Source organism: Neofelis nebulosa, chromosome 2, assembly GCF_028018385.1.
Source record: "Neofelis nebulosa isolate mNeoNeb1 chromosome 2, mNeoNeb1.pri, whole genome shotgun sequence".
Lineage (NCBI taxonomy): Eukaryota > Metazoa > Chordata > Mammalia > Carnivora > Felidae > Neofelis > Neofelis nebulosa.
The window spans coordinates 5,575,154-5,596,467 of NC_080783.1; the positions used below are offsets into that span (position 1 = coordinate 5,575,154).

A 21,314-nucleotide genomic window follows, 5' to 3' on the forward strand; every position below is an offset into this window, starting at 1 on the left:
CATACAGGGCCAGCCCATCACCAAGGCAGGAGCCTCGGGGCCCAGACAGGCCGAAGATCCCAGAGATGCCCACCTCCAAGTTGTGAGTCAAGATCACTAGTAGCTTAGAGCCATGTGCCCACAGGCTGAGCCACCCCACCTGCTCTGCCCAATGAAGTATCTCATGGGGAGCACCGGGGGCCAAGGTCACCATTCTCAGGGATCTCTGAATGAGTGTTCCCGGGGTTGGCGAGGCGCTGACCCACGGTAACGGAAAACATTCCTTGTCAGAGGCTCAGGAGAAGTCTCCCAACCGCACCTGTCAACCTAGACCCGGAAAAACACGTGGCAAAGGACTCGCAGTCCACGGGGGCAGCGCCCCTTGCAGTTCCCCCAAATCCAGGCTGTAGAAAGGGCAGGAGGGCTGAGGGAAGTGCGAGAAAGCATTTCCTGTCTGTTCCAGAAGGCTCAAACTGTGTATTTCTTCTCCCAAAGCTGGAATGGCTCCCAGGCCGGTGCCTGCCACGTAAGGGGTGGTCACCAATGCCTCGCTGGCTTGACTTCAGGATGGAGAGAGTGCTGAAGGACTTATGCCAAGGGAGGGCACCCGTCCAGCGGGCAAGACTGGCCAGGCACGCATAGGAGGGGGTGGTCAACTCAGAGGTTGTCAAGGGTTCCACCAGTAACACCGCCCGGAAGAGAGCATTCCACCCGACACCAGGGCGGCAATATCGCCGAATGGCACGTGGTGCGGCCAGCAAACGCTGTTCCCATGGCTGCGGAGTGAAAAGGCAGGTTTGCAGGACTGAGCACGATGGGACCTACTTCTGAGAACGTCCTAGTGATTTATCTCGCAGGGAGGGAGCCACCGGGAGTCAGAGGAGTTTTCATTTCTTCCGCAGGCTGCGTTTTCTAAATCTATGATTAGCATGGATCGCTCCTAAACAGAACAGACAATGAAGGGCCAAGCTTTGCTGTCACTGGGTGGCCTTTAGTCTCAGATTCCAGGTCCCCGGGGACACATGGGTGTTTTAGAGGTTACTCGTCGCAGTGGACTTTTGTTACATAGGTTCTTTAAATAATCTGCAAGGGGGAAGGAAGGTGGCTCTCTGGGAGCGATGCCAGGGGAAGGCTTGTTCCCTCGTTTCACGAAGAAACTCCTCTTCTAAGTGGTCTACTCAGAAATAAGGTTCTGGGGTGCCTGGCTGGCTCAGCGGGTTGAGCTTCCGACTCTTGATTTCAGCTCCAGTCATGATCTCATGGTTCATGGGGGTTCGAGCCCCACATCAGGCTCTGCGCTGGCATGTAGAGCCTGCTTGGGAGTCTCTCTCCCTTTCTCTCTACCCCTCCCCCGCTCAAGCTCGCACTCTCTCTTACGAGAGAAGGAAAGAAAGAAAGAAAGAAAGAAAGAAAGAAAGAAAGAAAGAAAGAGAAAGAAAGAAAGAAAGAGAAAGAAAGAGAGAAAGAAAGAGAGAAAGAAAGAAAGAAAGAAAGAAAGAAAGAAAGAAAGAAAGGGAGAAAGAAAGAAAGGGAGAAAGAAAGAAAGGGAGAAAGAAAGAAAGGGAGAAAGAAAGAAAGGAAGAAAGAAAGAACGAAACAAAGAAAGAAAGAAAGAAAGAAAGAAAGAGAGAGAGAGAAAGAAAGAAAGAAAGAAAGAAAGAGAAAGAGAGAAAGAAAGAAAGAAAGAAAGGGAGAAAGAAAGAGAAAGAAAGAAAGAAAGAGAAAGAGAAAGAAAGAGAGAAAGAAAGAAAGAAAGGGAGAAAGAAAGAGAGAAAGAAAGACAGGGAGAAAGAAAGAAAGAATGAAACAAAGAAAGAAAGAAAAGGAGAAAGAGAGAGAGAAAGAAAGAAAGAGAAAGAAAGAAAGAAAGAAAGAAAGAGAAAGAGAGAAAGAAAGGGAGAAAGAAAGGGAGAAAGAAAGAAAGGAAGAAAGAAAGAACGAAACAAAGAAAGAAAGAAAAGGAGAAAGAAAGAAAGAAAGAAAGAAAGAAAGAAAGAAAGAAAGAAAGAAAGAAAGAAAGAAAGGAAAGAGCCCCCCCAATCTACTGTGTGATGGGAGGACACACAGGACGATTCATGAGAGTTTTCGTCTTTACCACAAGCCTTGTGTACCCATAAAGTGTACCTATAAAAGGGCTTGTCAAAAGCACTTTATGGAAAATCTAAGTAAATAAATGCCATTTGGAAACCGCAGACCCTCCAACAAGCACATGAAAAGATACTCCATGTCAATAATCACTGAGGGCAAATCATAAACCCCCGGTATCACTTGACTTGCGTGAGCGCGGCTCCGATCAAACACACAGAAACAGAAAACAGGAGAACCCGGGACACTGGCGTCCTGGTGCGGAGAATGGAAAAAGGTACAGCCGTCGTGAAAACAGGATGGCAGTGCTTCGGAAAGTTAAAACTAGGGGCGCCTGGGGGGCTCAGTCGCTTAAGGGTCCGACTCTCGGTCTCGGCTCAAGTCATGATCTCGCTGGTCGTGAGTTTGAGCCCCGCGTCGGACTCCGTGCTGGCAGCGTGGAGCCTGCTTGGGATTCTCTCCCTCCCTCTCTCTCTGCCCCTCTTCTGTTCACCCTCTCTGTCTCTGTCTCTCTAAAATTAATTAGTTTTAGGGGCACCTGGGTGGCTCAGTCGGTCAAGTGTCCGACTTCGGCTCAAGTCACGATCTCGCAGTCCAGTCCGTGAGTTCGAGCCCCGCGTCGGGCTCTGTGCTGACGGCTCGGAGCCTGGAGCCCGCTTCGGATTCTGTGTCTCCCTCTCTCCCTGCCCCTCCCCTGCTTGTGCTCTGTCTCTCTCTCTCTCAAAAATAAATAAACACTAAAAAAAAAATTTAAATCTGCTGAGGTTTTTCTTCAAGGAAAAGTGGGGAGCCTGGGGGGCTCAGACGGTTGAGCGTCTGGCGTTTGTTTTCAGCTCAGGTCACGATCTCACAGTTCCCAGGATGAAGCCCCGTGTTGGGCTCTGCGCTGACAGTGAAGCTTGCTTGGGATTCTTTCTTTCCCTCTCTCTCTCTGTCCCTCCCCCTCTTTCTCTCTCTCTCTCTCTCTCAAAATGAGTCAACTTCAAAACAAAAGTAAGGAACGCGCCTGTGCCGGGCTCAGTGCTAATGCTGGCGACTTCTGAGTTCTGACCAGTGCAGCTGGCACTGAGACGTAAGGCGCCGAGGGTCCCTGTTTGGGGGGGGGGGGGGGGCAGCCATGTAGCCTTAAGGCCTCAGGCAGAGGGTCCCGCTGGGCAGGAAGCAGCAAAAGCAAAGCCCAGGGGTACGAACGCGCATCACTTAGGGGACCACCGTGGAATCTGGGGGCCGGGCCTGGCAGATGCAGGCAAGAGCAGGTGGGAGATCCAACTGCTCGGAGATCAGCCTGCCAGTCCCCGGAAGCAGGCCACACCGAAAAGTTTAGGCTGACTCTGCAAAGCCAGGAAGGCCTCAGCGACCTGCAGGCCAGATCGTATTTCCAGTTCTTGGGAAAACGCAAAGGCCGTGGGGTGAACCGTGCCCAGCAGGCTGAAGCCACCAGCGTGCATTCGCTGGGGGAATCAACGAATGGATGGATGGACGGTTAGAACAAGGGGGACGCCCGGGTCACAGAGCCACACAGCTCACAGCTGACGTCAGCGCGCGCGGGACGTGACGCGACTGTGGAGTCCCACAGAAACCCACCAGCACACATATCAACGCCACGTCCCAAATACAGAGAAGGGGGCTTCTGAGCACCGGGGCAGGGGCTGGGACCTAGACCCTCGCCACACCCCAGAGGCACCCGCAGACGAAGGCATTAAACACCCCAAACCAAAAGCAGACGCACATAGGACTGGAAAACCCAACTAATTAGAATCTCCACACAGCGAAACCCGGGTGACAGGATCGGCGGACCCAACAACACACAAGTCACGCTTCTCGGTGAAAACTGGGCCGGGGGCCCCAAAGAGAGGAGGGGTGGCGGATGGGAGCTCGGCCAAGCCCCTCTCGTGGCCCACGGGGCACAGTCCACGAGAACCGCACACAGTCCCGACACACGTCAGGTGACCTCGGCGGGAACGCTCTCCGTGTCGTTTCGAGCTAAGCAGACCAGAGCCCCGGGACTTGGTGTAACCCCCGCGTCCGGAAGAAGGAGCTCGCCAAGTGGGCCGAGACGCAAACTCTTCAGATCAGGTGGCGACAAAGCCAGTGGCGGTCCATCCGCCAGCGAATGGCTTACGCGCGGCGTGAAATCCATCAGAAACAAAACGACCCAGAAAGCGGGACCGGAAATGTCGAACACACACAAAAGAGGAATTTTACACTGACAAAACGAAAACCGCAAAGTGGCAAAAGGAGCTGGTTGTCATGCTCACCAAAACCGTTAGCGGTCATCCAGAGAAAACGGCGGAACCGCGGTCACCTCCAGGAACGTGAGCCCAGCTCTCGAAATCCGATGGGCCCACACGCGGAACACACATAAGCCACATAAACCCAACCTAAATAAAACCCGACAGAAACCACAACATCATCGAGGAGCTTAATCTCATCGACCTGTGTCAAACTATCCAAGGAATACTCGAAAATACTGGAAGCATTCCTGAGGCCTTTATTGAGCCCCAATGCAGTAATACCAGAAGCTAACTAGAAAATAAGAGGGAAGAAAGAGGGAAAAAGAGAAAAGGAAAAAAACTAAATACTTAAAGAACAAAGAGAATAGCTCAGGGTCCACCTGGCTCTAGGCCCTGATCACGTGACTATGTCTGGAAGGCCCCACTGTGAAAACCAACTGCAACCACACATCCTCCCCCCCCCCCCCCGCCATGGTTCTACTGATGCTGCCATTTCCATTTATTCCCTCTGGGTTCCAACATTCTGGAACTTTCCATCAGTCATCACCTCTACCACCAAGCTAACCTGAGTTCCAGATTTCTGGGCGACTACAACCCAGAGGGGGCCTGCCTACCATTCATCCCATCAGTGGCGGCCAGGTTATGGAGGATCAGGTGGCCCTGGGCGTGGCCGCCACCACCTAATGGAGGGAAGCCCCACCGGGGGTTCTCCAAGGGTGGCAGGAAAAGCAGGGGCTCCTTCACCCATCTGGGCAGGGGGCTTCTCGTACTGTGCTGATTCTTAGGTTCAACGGATAATGGCCATTCAGAAAGGTACCCCAAAATGGGGGAATATCTGAGGGCAGACCCCTCGGGTACAAAGACTGCTGTCTGAACACCTACCGCTCAGGGCTGTGAAGATCCGCAATTCCCGATTATCTCAACGGAGAGCTCCGTACGGTGCCCAATGTGGTGTACTTCTTGCCAAGTGCCACCTTCGATGGCAACGAGAGGGAAATGGTCACACGGCCACATGGCACAGCGGGAGGGCTCACGTGGGCTTGCCAAGTGAGGGCGCAGTCGGGAGGGAATATGGACACTGTCTCCTGCCCAGGTCCCCAACCTCCCAGCGTTAGGGGCTGCTCCACCCTTGGCTCCTGCTGGTGGACTGGAACGGTCCAGACTACCCACCTGGCTGTCACCTGCCCATGCCCATCTCGCCTGAGACGTCATCTTGCCTGTGTGCCCACAGCACTGCCCCCACGCTGCTCCCTGGTCTGGTTCCGGAAATCACCTCGCTTGCCCTGGGGGGTTCCCTGCCCCGGGCACCCAGCTGGGGGGCAGAGCAGTGTAGCACCACAGCCTGGATTCAAATCTGCTTCTGCACTCACAGCTCCGCCAGGTCCTTTACCCTCCCGGTGCCTCAGTTTCCCCGCTCCACAGAGATGGCAAGAGTCCTCCCGTCACGGGTCGTGAGGACAAAAGAGTTTTTTGGGAAAGCCGAGAAGCCATGGGATGGCACAGAGCAAGCGTTACTGACGTCTCTTCTGCTACGATTAACCATCACTACTAACATACGCATAACGTATCTGTGTTATGCAAGAACGTCCAGGAAAATGACTTTGGTTTCCAAAGTTTCTGAGTATCCTTACAATTCAAAGCAAGACACGGGAATCAAAGACACAGACCCCCCCCTCGCCCCCCCCAGGGTGTGGACGGGAGACTGAAAATGAGACGCCGGTGTTTAACACAAGTGCGGCGGGGGTGGGGGCTGGGGAGAAGCGCGCGGCCCCTGACATGCAGTCAAAGCGAATTAACCCTGCTTCGGTGCTGAGCCCAGAAGTACCCGTGAACAACCGCCCTCCAGGGACACGTCTGGGGTGGTCATTTTCAGCGATCTGAGCCCTTCCACTCTGCTATCCACAACCATTACACGGAGAGCCCCCCCCCCCCCGGTCAAGTGCCTCGGCAAACAACCCCGTCAGTTCACATCCAGGCACTGGCACCACGTAAAACTCCTCACTGCCTGGTATTTCCAGGTCCTCGTAGGGTCCACGGACACATCCATGAGTCTCTTGGCCTCAGTGTCCTCATTGGTAAGTCGGGAGCAAACGGTTTCGCTGCCTGCAGGGGCAGGTGCAGGGGGAGGTGGCTACCACTTGTCTCTCCTCTCCTCTCCCAAAACAGTTTCAATGTGCAGATTACTTGTTTTGTGGAAGACAATGGAGGGGGCTGGGGGCAGACCGGTGACGACCACCCCAGCCGTCACCCGCCCCTGTACACGTCCAAACGACTACTGCTTACTTCTGGGCGCTCCCTTCCAGCCCCGACTGCCTATTTGCAATTCCCGGCACTAAAACCCGAAGGCAAAGGACAACCACAAACCACCTGATGTATTCGAAGTCACACTCGCTCAGGTTCCCCCCCCCCCCCCCCCCCCGCCCCGAGTGCCGGAGTCCCAGTCGTCTGCTCAGCCATAATTTGGCATTGTGTCCTGCCTGCCTCGCTTACCTGTTACTCCCAGCCTCCGTGCACCGCCCACCGCCCCCCCCCAGGGGATCATTGCCATTCTCTCCCTTTTCCTGCTCATCAAAATAACCCGGCTCCTTCCCAGAAAAATAATCAGACTCCCAATTTAGCCAGCAGCCAATTTCTTGACAATTCCACTAATGACAAAAAAGCGGTGTTTGTGACATCATGTTCCAGCTTTTCAGTTATGTTCTTTTAACCTTGAAAACGTAATGGTTTTACCCCGGGCACGTTGAGGACGGCGGGTTGTCCTCCTGGGACAGAAGGTTGTACTGAAGTTTCCCCCCAAGCGGAACCGGGATTAGCCAGGTCAACGTGGGTTAAACACAGAAATCCGCTGGACGGTCAGCAAAGCCACGGCCTCTCAGCGGCTCAGGCTGCTGCGGTCCCAGGAGGGGACTGTCAGGAGGGGAAGGATGGCCTGGCCTGGGGGGTTGGGCCTGACCAGGAAAACCAGGGCTCACCCTGATGCCCCTGTGCGCCACGGCCTGGGTGCACACGTCGGAGACAAGCGACCCAGGAGAGGTGCTCTGATCTCCGTCACAGCGTCCCTCTGATGTTGCTTCTGCTGAAAGACCTCCCCTTCTTCCTCAATACCTCTTCCTTTCTGGAACACAAAAAAATCTGACAGCTGCCTTAGCTTCCTGTGTCATTCCTGTTAACAAAGGTAATGCAACCCCGCGCAGAGTAGTCATTTAGTTCGATGATTTTAGGAGACTTTCCTAATAGGTCGGGAGGGAGAAGTGGCCGGTCACCCGGCAGGGTCACGGGAGTCCCAGGTGAGGAGAAGAGGGCTTGTGAGGGGGTGATCTGGGGTGAGGGGAGGGTGTCAGACCCCTTTCAAGTCACGCCCACATGTTTAATCAAGTTTTTCCAGGGCCTGGAAGCTCAAAGCTGAATGAAGCCCAGAAGGACTGTTCCATCCAGCCACCTGCCCCTGGCATCCCCCGCCAGGGTCTCCCAGAAAGCAGTCACCTCCTTTGATTTCCTGTACTCACCCAACCACCCACTGCCCCCGCCCCCAAGCCCCCTGCAGGCGCCTGCCCAGTTCTTTGTCTCTCACCTAGTGTCCTGAGCCCCCAGCACAGCTCGTGAACCCTGACCTCTCCTCCTGTACTGGTGGCCACTTCCCTAACCTCGTGAGCCCTGACCTCTCCTCCTGTACTCTGGTGGCCACTTCCCTAACCTCGTCTCCTGTACACTGGTGGCCGCTTCCCTAACCTCGCGAACCCTGACCTCTCCTCCTGTACTCTGGTGGCCACTTCCCTAGACAGAGGCCTCCTCCGGTGGTTTCTCCAGCCTCCTGCCTGGCACACAGCAGGGTCAGTGTGAGTGAGGGAATGAAGGACTTTGAGTCAAACAACAGCTAATCGGGGGGAACAGGGCCAGGGACAGCGCCCCGGAGAGTCACAAAAGGCTCAGCGCTCAGGCCCAGTCTAGGGGCTCCCCGCCCCCTAAACTCCACACCGAGAACAAATAACCAGAGCGAAGGAGCTGTCCCCAGGCCTTCCCGTCAGCCTCCACAGTGCTGCCTCATGTTACAATAGGTGAGCAGTGACTCATGGCCGCGGCTGTGCCAAGAGGAGGCAGCCAGGCCCCCGTTGCAAAGCCACGCTGAGGACACAGGCCAAAACACATTCCACCCTGAACGTAGTCTTCCTCTCTTGCCAGAACGCACAAGTCCTGTGACAGCAGACCGCGGTTAGGAATCAAAAGGACGGCCTCACTGTCCGTGGAAGGCAGCAAGCCCTTTAGCCTCTTAATGAACGTGGAAGTTGAAAACCAAGTCTGGGGCGCTGCCCTGGGCCAGACCCACCAGATCCAACCGCAGTCCGTCTCGTCACAGCTGATCAGAGACACCGCCCCACAAATCACCCCCGTGCCCAGAATGACATGGCCCTGGGAGGCAGGGGGGGCCCCTAGCAATGACAGTTCCTGAAGCAGCCGGCGAGGAAATCATCAGTCACTCCTTTCCAGGGCGGAGGGGGCCCCTAGGACCTCCGACAGAAACTCCTCCTGTGTCCTCAGACGCACACTTCCCCCCAGATGTTAATGTTTTTGAAACCCGCGTGTAAGTGCACATCCTAAAATTCAGGTGTGCGTTTCCAAGCCCACCCCAAAAGCTCCCAATGCAGAGCATGAGGGTTTGGGGTACCGGCAGGTCTAAGGCTGGTCTTAAAGTTCACCCGGTTGCATGAATCGGGTGTAGAAACTCTTCTCAAGGTCACTGCCTTTGGAGGTGTTTCTCTGAGTAGCGATTACACATTCGTCCAACCGTTAATAGAATTACAAGTCCTCTGGAGAATTTGAGCACAATAGTGGTAAAAAATTCATCCAAAGGAAAAACTTACATGTACTGAAAGAAAGATGTGTGTATGGAGATGTTCACTGTAGTACTGTTGATAATTTCAGAGGAGCTGGAAATGGTCTCTGAATAAGGATTTGTTAAAGAGGGTACCTCCCGTACAAATCTGACGGTCATTTGGGGGTCCAAATCTGTGTTTGCTGATGTGAAAATACGTCAGCAACAATTTTAGGTAAAAAGCAGTTTTTCAAAAGTATAGAGTTCATTCAAAAATAAGAAGGACTTGCTATGCATCAGGTGCACACTGAACAAGTCCCCGCTCTACTATCCTGCTCTGTTTGCAAGGGCTTGGACTTAACCTCTGAAGACGTCAGAGAGACCCTAAGAAAAATGTCCTGTCCACACCAGAGTGGTTATCGTGAGTGGCCGACTTCCAGCGATGTGAACTTTTTTCTCCTTTTGCGTCTTATAATATATTTTTTTAAGTTTACTTTTATTGATTTTGAGAGGGGAGGGAGAGAGAGAGAGAGAGAGAGAGAGAGAGCGCATGCACGAGCAGGGGAGGGAGGGGTGGAGAGAGGAGAGAGAGAATCCCAAGCAGGCTGACAAGGAGCTCGAACTCACAAACGCTGAGATCACGACCTGAGCTGAAATCAAGAGTTGAATGCTTAACCGACTGAGCCACCCAGGCGCCCCACGTCTTGTAATGTTTCTAAGATGAACATATGATTACTTGACTAATTTTAAAAACCTCAGGGGGAGAGGTCTTTTTATTTTTTTAAGAGAAAAGAAGGAAAAAATCACAATAAACTCCTCCAGAAAAATGGGTTTATCTAGAAAGTACTTGCATTAAACACAACTCCCTTCTCAGTCCCCCCACTCGCAGCCCTCAGGGTAGTCCGGGCAGGTCAGGCCTTTTAAAACGCAGGCTCAGTGTCCACCAGTGACCGGCTGCTGGTCCCCCTGCACGTGAGACCAGCCAGAGCCACAATCCAGCCCAGGTCTGAGCCTGGGGCACAATCTGCTGACTGTATCCCTCCCATTTCCTCCTGCTCCCAGAGATTTGAGGAATGGGGCAAGGATTGGGGAAGTGATCCTTATTTAGACATCTACCAATACATCACGCCATCAGTCTGCGCCTGTACGCGGTCCAAAGGTCAGACTGAACACCTAAAAATATCGAAGCCCTGCACTCCGGTTTAATTCAGATGGCGAAACATCACCAAAGAATCTCTATTTACTCAGTATTTAAGAAACACCTGCGGTGCACACAGAACTCAAAAGAGGCCACGGTCACAAAAACCTCCCAGGATAGGTACGGGGCTGATGCGGTAAAATCCACACCTCCGCGCCGACATCTCCCAGCTCCCAGAAGTAAGCACTACACCACCCTTTCCCAGACAAGAAAGCCGGGTCTCGAAGTTGTCCGGTGTCAAAATCAGAAGTAAACAGAAAAGCCCAAGTTCCAGACACGGACAGGTGCATGGGACTGAGAAACCCCAGGTGTGCCCCGAGTCATGGGAGACACCACGGCAAAGAGGAACTTCCCGGATTCCGGTCTGTGAAACACTTAAGTTTCACCTATTTCTGTTCCCGGACAGCGGCTTGTGTACAAAGAACAGGGCTGGAAGAACAAGATAGGTGGCTGGTCGCTTCGTTCTTCATTTTCCTTGAAGATTTTCCTTGAAGCACGTGTGACTTTCGCTTGTGCAAGTCAGGCTGTTTCCTAACTGACTGAAAAGAAAAGGCCATTTATAGGAGACTCGGCACAGTGCCTGACAAGGAGGAAAAGCCCGATGAATACTTGAAACCACAGAAAAATCTCCATGTTAAAAGGTGGATAGGAGTATTTCAAGTGTGTGCGCGTGCGTGTGTGTGTGTGTGTGTGTGTGTGTGTGTATCCCTTTCAAACAGTAACTACAGTTCCAAGAGATGAGCATCTAAATGTCAAATTACCTGAAACTGAATTTCTCGGGCTCTTAAGATATTTAGAGATAAAATACAAGTGAGGGAAAGGACAAGGCTCGCACCTGGAGAAAATGAACTCCTGGTGGCCTTTTCCTTTCTTCCCACAGTCGCTATACCACCTGTGACTGCCAGCACCCGCCACAGCCCTGATTACGGAGCAGAGAAGGTCCTTCAGGCACCTGTCTCTGTGACCAGCACACACTTGTCCCCAGGTGAGCAGTCCTGAAATCATAGATGGTTCTAATAAAATACGAGCGAAACACGTGCGCTGCATGAACTCGAAGAAATTCATTTTGGATGCACGGCCAGTGTCCGATCTCCCGAGACGTCACCCTGAGCCAGCACCCTCTGACGAGGGCCTGAAACGTGAACAAAACGGGACACTGCGGTTTCCTCATCCGGCACTACAAAGGTAAAATATCCAACAGGTGTCGCCAGGACACCAGGACTCTGAGGGACAGAGCTTTTCCCCTGTAAACGTCTTGAACACTGATTTCTGAAACCACAAAGGGGGGGAAAAAGATAGCCCAACTTCCGCGAGGGGTATTCGGGATGGGGGCGACGGAGAGGAAAAGGGAGACCAGACCAGAGCAGACGACCGTGTTGACTGTGACCATGGACCTCCACGCCGTCAGCTGAGCGATTCCGGCACTTTCCGTGAGTTATTTACAGGTATTATTGTATCAGGTCCAGTGATAGTTTCCAGTGAAGTTTCAACAGAGCCTTGACTTTCCATTCGCCCAAAGGACACGTACACATATGTGATACCACTTCCCAAAGCCACGATTCTCAGGGTCATAAGAAACAGAGAGTCGAACGCATGTGCAGCGTTACCATATCCCACTTACTTCTTTGTATTCAAAACCTATTAAAAATTCAAATCCTTTCGATTTGAATTTGGGGCAGTGGCGGGAAATGGGTAAGCAAAGGTGGGGTGAGCCTCGCTGAATGAAACGGTAAATGGCAGAGTGACAGAGGTGCCACTCGACATTTCCGAGTAAGCTGATTACCATTCACAGGCCAGCATTCTTAAAAGCCAGAAATTACTTCCGCCACCCAGCGTGCGTTTTGAACTGTTAAGATGTCTAAGAAGAGAATGTTAACGTGCTCCCCAAATGCTTATACGGGAGGTCACCGCCTTGAGTGTTCAGCTTGGTCAGCCCCTCTCTCCACCTGTCAGTTCCCACGTTCAGGGGACACACTGTCTGTGCACGGAAGGTGTGGCGATCAATTGTAACCGGTGCTGAGCAGTGTCCAGCCTAGCGGGTCAACAGACATGCAGGGAGCAGGGTCAGCTCCCCATCTTGGGGACCCAGGAAGGGATTCTCGAGAAGGGGCCTGCACCCAGGAGTCCCCCGGCCAGCACCCCCCAAAGGCGAGCAAAAAAACGAGCCAGATGAGCACAGGGCGAAAAGGCATTTGGGGAAGTCTTCTGTAACCTGTTCTTCCCGATGACAACCACCCACAACCATCTCCTTCCCTCAGGGGACCCGGGGCCACTCACCCACTCATTGCCCTGGAGCATCGCAGGCCCTCTGACCCAGCCCTGGGTCCCTCTTGTCTCGACACCATCAAACGACAGTCCTATTTCCTTTACCGCCAACATTCTTCTCAGTGGTCCACGCTCGGTGTTCTCGATTTTTTTCTAGAAGCTTCCAGCCGCCACAATCACACGGGTCTAACAAGCCAAACCCAGTGGCCCCCTGTCTTCCTGATGTTGCTTCTCTGATCAACCCCACAACCAACCTGTTTATGTCAGGTTCTCAACCCCCTTCCTCTACACCCCATCTTCTCCTGCCCGGCTTGGTGGGACACAGAGCCTGCGTGGTCTTCTGCTTCCAGCCGCTTCTTTCCTCCTCCCCCTTGGCTTTCCTGCCCCATCTTCATGGGGTGACCCGAAGCGTGCTCCCAGGGGCCCCAGCTCACACTCAAAGTCTCCAGTGAGCTGTTCCACATTCATGGGCTCAACCCTAAGGAAACGAGGCCCCAGTCGGGGCTCTCAACCTCTCAACCGGTCCTTGTCTCATCACCCTGTAAGGGAACAACCCCAGGGACGCCTCCTCCAATTCTGCATCCCGGGGGCCTAGCTTCCCTCTTCCTGCTAACAGGCCTGCTAACAAGCCTGGCTCAGAAGTTCAAGGACGCTCCCCCCTTCCCACGTGCTTGCTGTCTCCCAAGGAGCTCTCGCTGTTTTAAAATAATTTGGCTGCTAATGATGATAGAGAACAAATAATCAGATTATGTGTGTAACCAAGCTCAGACTCACAAAGCCCTTAGTTTCTCCTTTCTTCGCTTGGGTGGTCCTGGGAAGCTCCTCTCGACTCTGGCACTCTGCTTTAAAATCAGCTCTTCAAAAACCCACCCAAGAAGCGATCGCCCCAAGGACAGGCCTCCTGGCTTGATCCTGATCCCTTTGTCCACGAACACCCTTCTCTGTTCTAGACCAGCGGGAGAGACCAAGGCACCACCAGGAAGTATGCTGATCGCCACCCACGGAAGGAAAGGGCCGAAGGAGTAAGGTCTCCAAATGGCAACTGGAAAGATCGGGGACCTCTGCCTGCCTTTCCAAGAACCTGGCCCTAAAAACCTTCCCTGGCCTCAAATGCCGGGTCTGCCCCACCCGGTCCCAAACCACATCTCCAGTCCTTCCTACAAATTCCGCCACCTCGGCGGAGTGGAGCCCTGAGTACTAGAGTAGAACGGGGATTTTCATGGGGAGTTTGTAGAAACTGCCCGTGTCTGGGCCCCACCCTCAGAGATCTGGATTCCACCGGGCACCAGGCTGGCGAAGGTGGATTTTTACAAAATCTCCCAGGAGATTTCCACGTCCAGTACGTTTTGAGGCTGGCCGAATCAGGCTACCAGCGACATCCACGTCCTCTCCCGGCCCAGCTGCCGGGCACACGCGGTCCGGGCAGAAGCCAGGCGACTGGGTCACGGGTTCCCCCACTCGGTAAGGGGGCCGGCTGCGGAGGCTCAGTGCAACGAAAGGCGGGCTGCAGCCAGCTGCCACTGGCTCCCGCAGGTTGTGCGACATTTAGTGCCGCAGCTGGTGCCAGTGGGGTGTTGACACCACAGCACCCTAACCGGCAGGTGCCGCCAGAAAGGCTCTTTGTTCCTTTCCTCGGAGAGTGGGGTTTTCAGTGGAGCACAGGCCCGGGCGGGCCGGCAAAGGACACCTCTATTCCCTCCAGGCCCGGGGACCAGAGCAGGCTTGCGTGTTCCTAAAAATGGGACAGGGTTTCCTGCCTCAGTCCCACAGACTGGGGGAAAGAGGAAGACAGAGAGAGGAGAAATGAATACCAGGAATTCTGGAACCACAGAAGCCTTCCACGGGAAGTTTTCTTCTCAATTTGTTCAGGAGTGGGGCTAACAGGAACCAGCAGAGAGTTTCTCCAGAGACAAGCTTTTAATGAGCAGATAAGCATAATCGCGGGGCTTGTCATTTATTTGATTACGACGCGGAAGGCGGAATCCTTATCTTACATTGACTTAACAGACTTCCCATAATCTTTACCTTGTTCTAGTGACCTCATCTGCCCGGAATACCCTCGCTTCCTGGTACCAGAACAGACTTCACGGTGGCTCCTGTCCGAGTTACCCCAACTTCAAAACCTCAGTCTTCCCAAGAAATCAACCTTGACCCTGCGGACAGGGCGGGACACAGCCACCCCCCCACCCCACCCCGGGGAATAAAGGTGCCAACCGGCTGCCTTCCATTTAGGCTGCAGAGATTTTTACGGGTTTTAGAGATGTCTCACCTTCAGAGTGCAAGCTTTTTTAGAATTGTGCAAGGGAGGCAGGTACTCTGCTATTTTCCTGTGCGTGGCTTCATGTGACCCAAAGGTATGAATGCCTTTCATTTTAGCACACTGGGAGATGCGATCACGAGCTCTGGGCTCAGGCAGATACAGGCTGATTTCTCAGCTCAAGCACTTTTTGGACCACTGTGTTGTGAGAGCTGCTTACATTCTCGTAGCTTCCTTGTAAAACGGAACCCCTCGCGGTGTCTGGAAGGATTTTTAAGCATGCACTCCAGGCCCGATGCTTCGTAAGCCCTTCTTGCCCCCAAACCGCCCCAAATTTCAACTTCAATTAGGTGAACCCAGCCCACCTCTCTACTTCCTGAAATCTTACTCGCTTACTGAGCGTTTGGTTCGGGCGGGCACTGGGTCACCTGGCGGATGGGGGGCCGTGATGCCCCGGGTGGGGTTCACCCTTCCCTCCCTGAAACACACACCCCTTTATTTCTAAAATACCTTCTGCATTCTCTTGCCTTCGAAAGGCCGAATACGGACATCCTCTCCCTTAAGACGTGCGGCCAGATGGCACCAGGTGCCGTTACGTAACACACGGATGCCCCAGGGCCCACTGAAAAGCAGGCTCAGGCTTCCTGAGAGATCCTGAATAAGTCGCGGGACTGTGCCCTGGGTGTTCGGGGACTCGGTGAATTATTTTTCTGTCCCTCCCGCGGAGGGTGAAGGCGGAAGGTGGGGCTTCTATTGTGCCAATAGCTGGGGAGGCCGGAGGCGCAGAGTCCTGGGAGCTGCGTGTAAACACTGAAAGACCCCGGGCTCCCCTCTGGGCCGGGAGCAAAGCCAGCCAGAGCACTCCGGGTGATGTCTAGGCAGCTGCTCGGTGACCCTTTTCCCAGTAACTGGGTTGTCAGGCAGTGACCTCGGGGCAAAGATGCCCCGGTGTGCATCTCCAGGGCCTTCGAAAATATCCCGGGGGCCTGACTCCAGTTCTCAGAAGAAAAGTCACAGCACTGCCCGGTTCAGGTGTTGAATTTGAAAATAACAGACCTAAGGAAAACCCACGTGGCTGGCCCAAGGCCCGCTCGCTACAACAGCAGCTTCTACTCAGTCAAAACAAGGCTGACGCCCTAAACAGGGAGCCACAGACATTTGCGTGGAGCCCGGCATGAGGTCGGCAAGGGTCGAACTCAGGGATTCTTAACCATGTTTGGGTCAAGGGCTTCCCCTAAGAAGCTGAGGGAAGCCAGGGGGCCTCCTCCCACAAGGAACTGGCTGCGATCTGAAGATTTAAATGTGGGAGCGGCCTCCCAGGACCCAAGGGCGTAAACCCCATTCACATTAGCATACCTTATCGACGGACTAGAAGCCATTAGAATAAGAAAGAAGTCTGCAACGGCAGCCGCAGGAAAGTAATTCCAGGCTGCTGGGTAACCAGAAATCAAGTTAGCAAACAACAGCAAGGGAGAAAATTCAGGAAGACTGCCTCTTCCTCCCTCCACCGAGAAAATTAAGAGCATAACACTAATTGGCAGACGGCCCAGTTAAGGACACTTAGCTGCAATGTGTCCAGCCCCCATTCTGGGTCCTTCTGGAAATCCCCCTGTGTCTGGGCTGCGATCAGCTAGACCTTGGGCAGATCAAAGTGCTGGTGGTAGCAACAATAAACACACGAAACTATCAAATGACAAACAGGCGCCCTGCAGACCGGCCTACAGAGAGGCTCTGCCACCGTGGTTTCTCCGCCGGGGGAACAAAAGGCAACGTGCGTGCACCGCTCCCCACGCGGGCTTCGCACACCAGGTCCGAGTCCCTAGTAATTGTTTTCAAAGGCCACAAAGTGTGGGGCCTGCGTCTTGGAACAACAGGAAAAAAACTAAAGCTCACAGAAGCTTCTCCGGCACCGCAGATCTGAGCTGCTCATTGTTCGTTTAGTAAACAAGCGAGCTGTAAGACAAATCCCTAGGAAGCCAGGTTTGTTCACTTTCTGAGTCCTCCCAGAACTAACTGTTCCTTCTGGGATCAGCGTGGCCTTGGCATTCCACAGATGGACAGGCACGGGGGCCTGTGCAACGGGGGGCCCACTTAATGTCAGTCTCCCCTCACCCTCCCCACATCCGCCCACATGCAGAAAGCAGAGCGAGGAGGCGGATTGGGGGGTGCTGTCTCCTTCCAAGCCCCCGCCCCCTCCCCGACCTGTTGGACAGAATGCACTGAGCAGGGAGCCGGGAACGTTCTCCAGGCTCCACCGGACATCAGTAGAGACTGTTTCCTGGTCAGGGCAGCCAGGTGGGAGGTAGACTGTTTTTATTTGATGACGACAGCAACGTGGAACAGCAAAATGCTCCCTAGCCCCTTAAAGTACAGCCGCTGTCCATCCAAGAATGTCAAAACGCTTTGCAAACCACCCATTAATTTTTATGGTGGCCTGAGAAGCAGATTGAGAATCATTACCTTCATTATTACAAGGCAAGGAACCAAAACCACAGGGGAAGGTGGAGAGGCACCAGGCCAATCAAGTCTTACCCAGTGTTCTAAGCTGACTGCGCCCTCTCTCTCCACCTCAGGCCTGCAGGAAGGGAACCCGTGGCCAGCTGAGAAGGGAGCCAGGCCAATAAACCCAAACTTTGGTGTTCAGAGACCATCACACTTGGAAGGGTGGGGAAGGGCAGAGTCGCGTAAAGCGATTACTTTGATTTAGGCAGGAGAGGCTCCAGTTGTAACTTACTCATTAAATCGCCAAGCCCGTGACCCCAAGAATGTAAACATTGAAGGCAGGTAGGAAGAGTGCGATCACGGATGGTTTCTGTTTTACTGTTTCTGTTTCTCTTTATTACGTTTTCTACTCAAAGCATATACTGCTTTTGTGATCAAAAGTTACACGAACTTATTACTGATGGAGGACACAGTGCAAATCTGCTGCATTAACTTGCCAAGATTCAGCACGAATAAAATCCAGCCCAACGTCCCCTTCTTGAATCTCACTGGCCGGGAGACTTCCCCGGCCTCTCGGCACGTAGAGGGCCCGCCGCCCGCGCGCCGCCCGGCACCCCGGGGAAAGGCCAGCGCCGGCCTGGTTCCCCGGCTGCAGGAGCGGCCGCGGGCCAGGAGCCGCCCGCACTCCCGGGCACCACCAATCCGCAGCGCGGAGCCGGCTTCCCGGGAAACATCACTTGGGAGAACAACGTGCCTCTCTCCCGGCCGTCCCCACCCGCCGGCCGCCCGCGCTATCAGCTCGCGGCTGCTCGCTCACCGGACAGCCGGGCCAGAACCCGGGATTTTTATTTCCATCCTAAAACGAGGGATCTCCGAAGTTGAAATATGCATTGTCACCAACAAGTTTAACCCGGGACCGCGCGCCCCCTCTCCTCCCCAGAGCCGCGCGAGGGGGCGCCCCGGGGACGCGTGCGGTCACCGAGCCGGGCCACCCCGCAGGGCCTGCCTGGGAGGCGCCAGGGCCAGGAGAGGGGGGCTCCGACAGCGGCTCGGCGCCCGGAACCCCGGCCCGGCCGCCTGCGCCGGGGTGACTCGGGAGCCCAGGAGGCGGCCAGGGGCGCGAGTCTTCCCGAAGCCTCCCGGCGCCGGCCGTGCCCAGGCAGCCGGAGCTCCGAACTCAGGCGACGGGCGAGCGATCGGCGCCCACGAGGGTGCGAGCCCGCCGAGCCCCGGCAGGCGCCGCGGGAGCGAGGCCGGGCGCGGGGCGGGAGCGGCCCGCAGGGGACGGCCGGGCTGCCGCCAGCTTACCTGGCTCGCACTGCGTCCCCGCGGGCTCCTGCGGCTCTCGTCGCGGTCTGGGAGCTCAGCCCGGCCGGGGACGCGCGCGGCTCCGCGGAATCTCCGCGCGAATCTCCGCGCGGCGGCGGCGAACGGCCGGGACCGCCGAGAGTGCCCCGAGCGCTCGGCCCGCGCCTCCGCGGGCGGAGGGTGGTCCCCGCGCCGGGGCGGGGCCGCGAGGGCGGGGGCGGGAGCGGGGGCGGGGCGCGCGAGGCGGGGACCCGGGCTCGGAGGGGAGGGGTGGTCTCCGCGCCGGGGCGGGGCCTGGGGGCAGGGCGGTGCCTGAGCCGAGGGCACTTGGGAGACGGGGAGTGAGGGAGAAAAGGGGGACAGGGAGGAGGAGCAGGGAGCAGGCCTCCGCAGGCCTATCGGACGGAGGCGGGGCAAGAGCGGAGGGGGCGTGGCCGATCATGGGGCCGGGGGGGGGCCAGAGGCAGGGGCGGGGTGTGGACCAGCGGGTGCCCCCGCTCCCCCGAGGCCGTGGGGGCGGGGTTTAGCCCAGGCGGCTGCCAGGCCGGGGCGGGGTAGGAATAAGTAGGGGGCGGGCCAACATGGAGGGGCGGACCTCGCTGCGGCAGCCGAGAGGCCGGGGGGCGGAATGTGGATAATTAGGGGGCGTGGCCGAGCCGTTGTCGCCGGAGGCCGGGGGTGGGGCGAGCGCGAAGGGGGCGGGGCCGACGGGGCCTCCGGGAGGCCGGAGCCGGGTGTGGTTTGCAGGGGCGGGGCTGTGCCGGGGCCGCCGGAGGCCCGCCCGGGAGAGAGCGTGCCGGCAGGGGGTGGCGCCGCGGCTCTCCTACCCCTGGCGGGGACCTGGCCTCGGTGCCTCCTCCTCTTCCTCCTCCCGGCGCCAGCCCGGAGAATGGGGTCCCGGTCGCCGGGCGCCCCCGGGGTCGTGGTCCCTGGAACCGAGCAGATCTAGATGCGCCTGGTTCACAGTGACCTTTCGGTCACGCTCCTGTGCTCCCCGCACCCCTGTCCTCCCACCCCTTCTTGGAGAACTCCAAGAGGGACCCCTGGGTGAGGTTTGGATCCTCCAGCGTCGGCCAGGACGCGAAGGGTGGTGCCTAACTCTGAGAATCCTGTTTCTAACACCGGTCGAGGACGGTGGAATGCAGGCGGTTGCGGGGCTGTGAGGGCAAGTGCAAAATGGAAAAGTAAGACGAAAAGAAAGGCAGTCACGGTGAACGTTACAAAGGAGTACTTCCTGCTGCGCAAAATGCAAGTGGAATACGTAGCATCATAACCGTTTACGTTTCGCCAAGCCTGTGTCCCTAAGCCAGGCATGCAATAAGCGCTCAATAAATGCTCGGTAAATTGAACCACCACTGACTTACTGCGTGGCAAGCACTTTCCATGGGGTGACACACTTAATCCTAAATCCCATACTTGGCTACTCTCTTTAGTCCATTTCACACTTGCATAGACTGAAGCTCCAGGGTTTGATTGGACAGCAAGAAAGTAATAGAACCAGAATTTGACCTGAGACCACTCTGGAGACTGAATTCTAACCACTTCCGGCAATTGCCAGCCTTCTTACTGCAGCACGGGAATCCCCCCTGCAGGACTGAAGGCCCTCGACAATGCAGAAACCTGGAGGAATCAGGGGTCTTTCCTGGGACAAAAGCTATCATTGGCTGACCAAGGTCCATAGCTAGTTACCCCTTGAGTCCTTTTTCGCCATTAACCAGTAGGGCAGATACTTTTATTATTCTCATTTAAAAAAAAAAATTTAATGTTTATTTATTTGAGAGAGAGAGAGAGAGAGAGAGAGAGAGAGAGAGAGACAGAGCACGAGTAGGGGAGGGGCTGAGAGAGAGGGAGACACAGAATCTAAAGCAGGCTCCAGGCTTGAGCTGTCCCTGATGCTGGGCTCAAACTCAGGAACCATGAGATTACGACCTGAGCCTGTCGGAGACTTAACTGACTGAGCCACCCACACGCCCCTTATTATGCTCATTTTATGTGCTGTATCAGGATCTCATGGGAGCACAGGATTCTACATGCAAACCCTGGATTTTCAGAGGACACAGGAAGACAGAGACATGGTTCAAGAAGGGTGAATATTGGTGTTCTGATTTTGGTGTGGGCAACTGAATTCCTACAAATGGTACAATTAGCCCTAAAATGTATGTTGCAGCTTTTAAAAGGAGGCAGTCGCCCTGAAAGGGCAGGTAGAGAAGACTCAGAGAGGAAGAGAACATCAAAGGGGCATTTGGGGGGCCCAGGAAATTCTCAATGGTATCGGGACAGGCTAAGAGCACTGACCTGGGAGCCAGCCTGCTGGGCTTGAATCTCTGGCTGTTTTACCTCTCTGTGACTCAGTTTCCTAAACAAATATGAAAATTAAATGCTGCATGTAAACTGTTCAGCAGATTAGCACAGATCAGCATTCAACACACAGAAGTAATAAATAAGAAAGCCAGAGTCGGGTCTGGGAGAAGCTGGGCGACAATGTTGCACGTTTAGGGTAAGTTGTGTGCGGACTCTTTTTGCCTTTCTTGTTCTCGAAGGCAAGGAGGTCTCAAGAGGTTGCTTCCTGTTGAATGTATGCTTTCTCGTTCCACCAATTTTTATTCCTTGCCCTTCCAAAGACAAAAGAAACAAACAAACAAACAAACAAACACGTAAGCTATTCCTAATGTTCAATGACCCAACAACCATTTCTAGTGGGAACATGTACAGCAAAATCAGTAAGTTGGGGTTTTA

The 21,314-nt window shown here is 54.8% G+C and overlaps 1 protein-coding gene across 3 annotated transcripts in view; it reads right to left on the minus strand.

The window, feature by feature from the left end:
- Positions 1 to 18,767, minus strand: part of SH3BP4 (SH3 domain binding protein 4) — an 85,616-nt gene extending 66,849 nt beyond the window's left edge. For 2 of the 3 annotated variants that reach the window (XM_058700507.1, XM_058700494.1), the window contains exon 1: positions 18,579 to 18,767. The gene's annotated coding sequence lies outside the window, so the exon portion shown is untranslated. Of the gene's footprint in view, positions 1 to 5,180; positions 5,273 to 18,578 lie in introns of all 3 variants that reach the window. The other variant, XM_058700500.1, reaches the window with a different exon arrangement.
- Between the last annotated feature and the right edge of the window lie 2,547 nt (positions 18,768 to 21,314).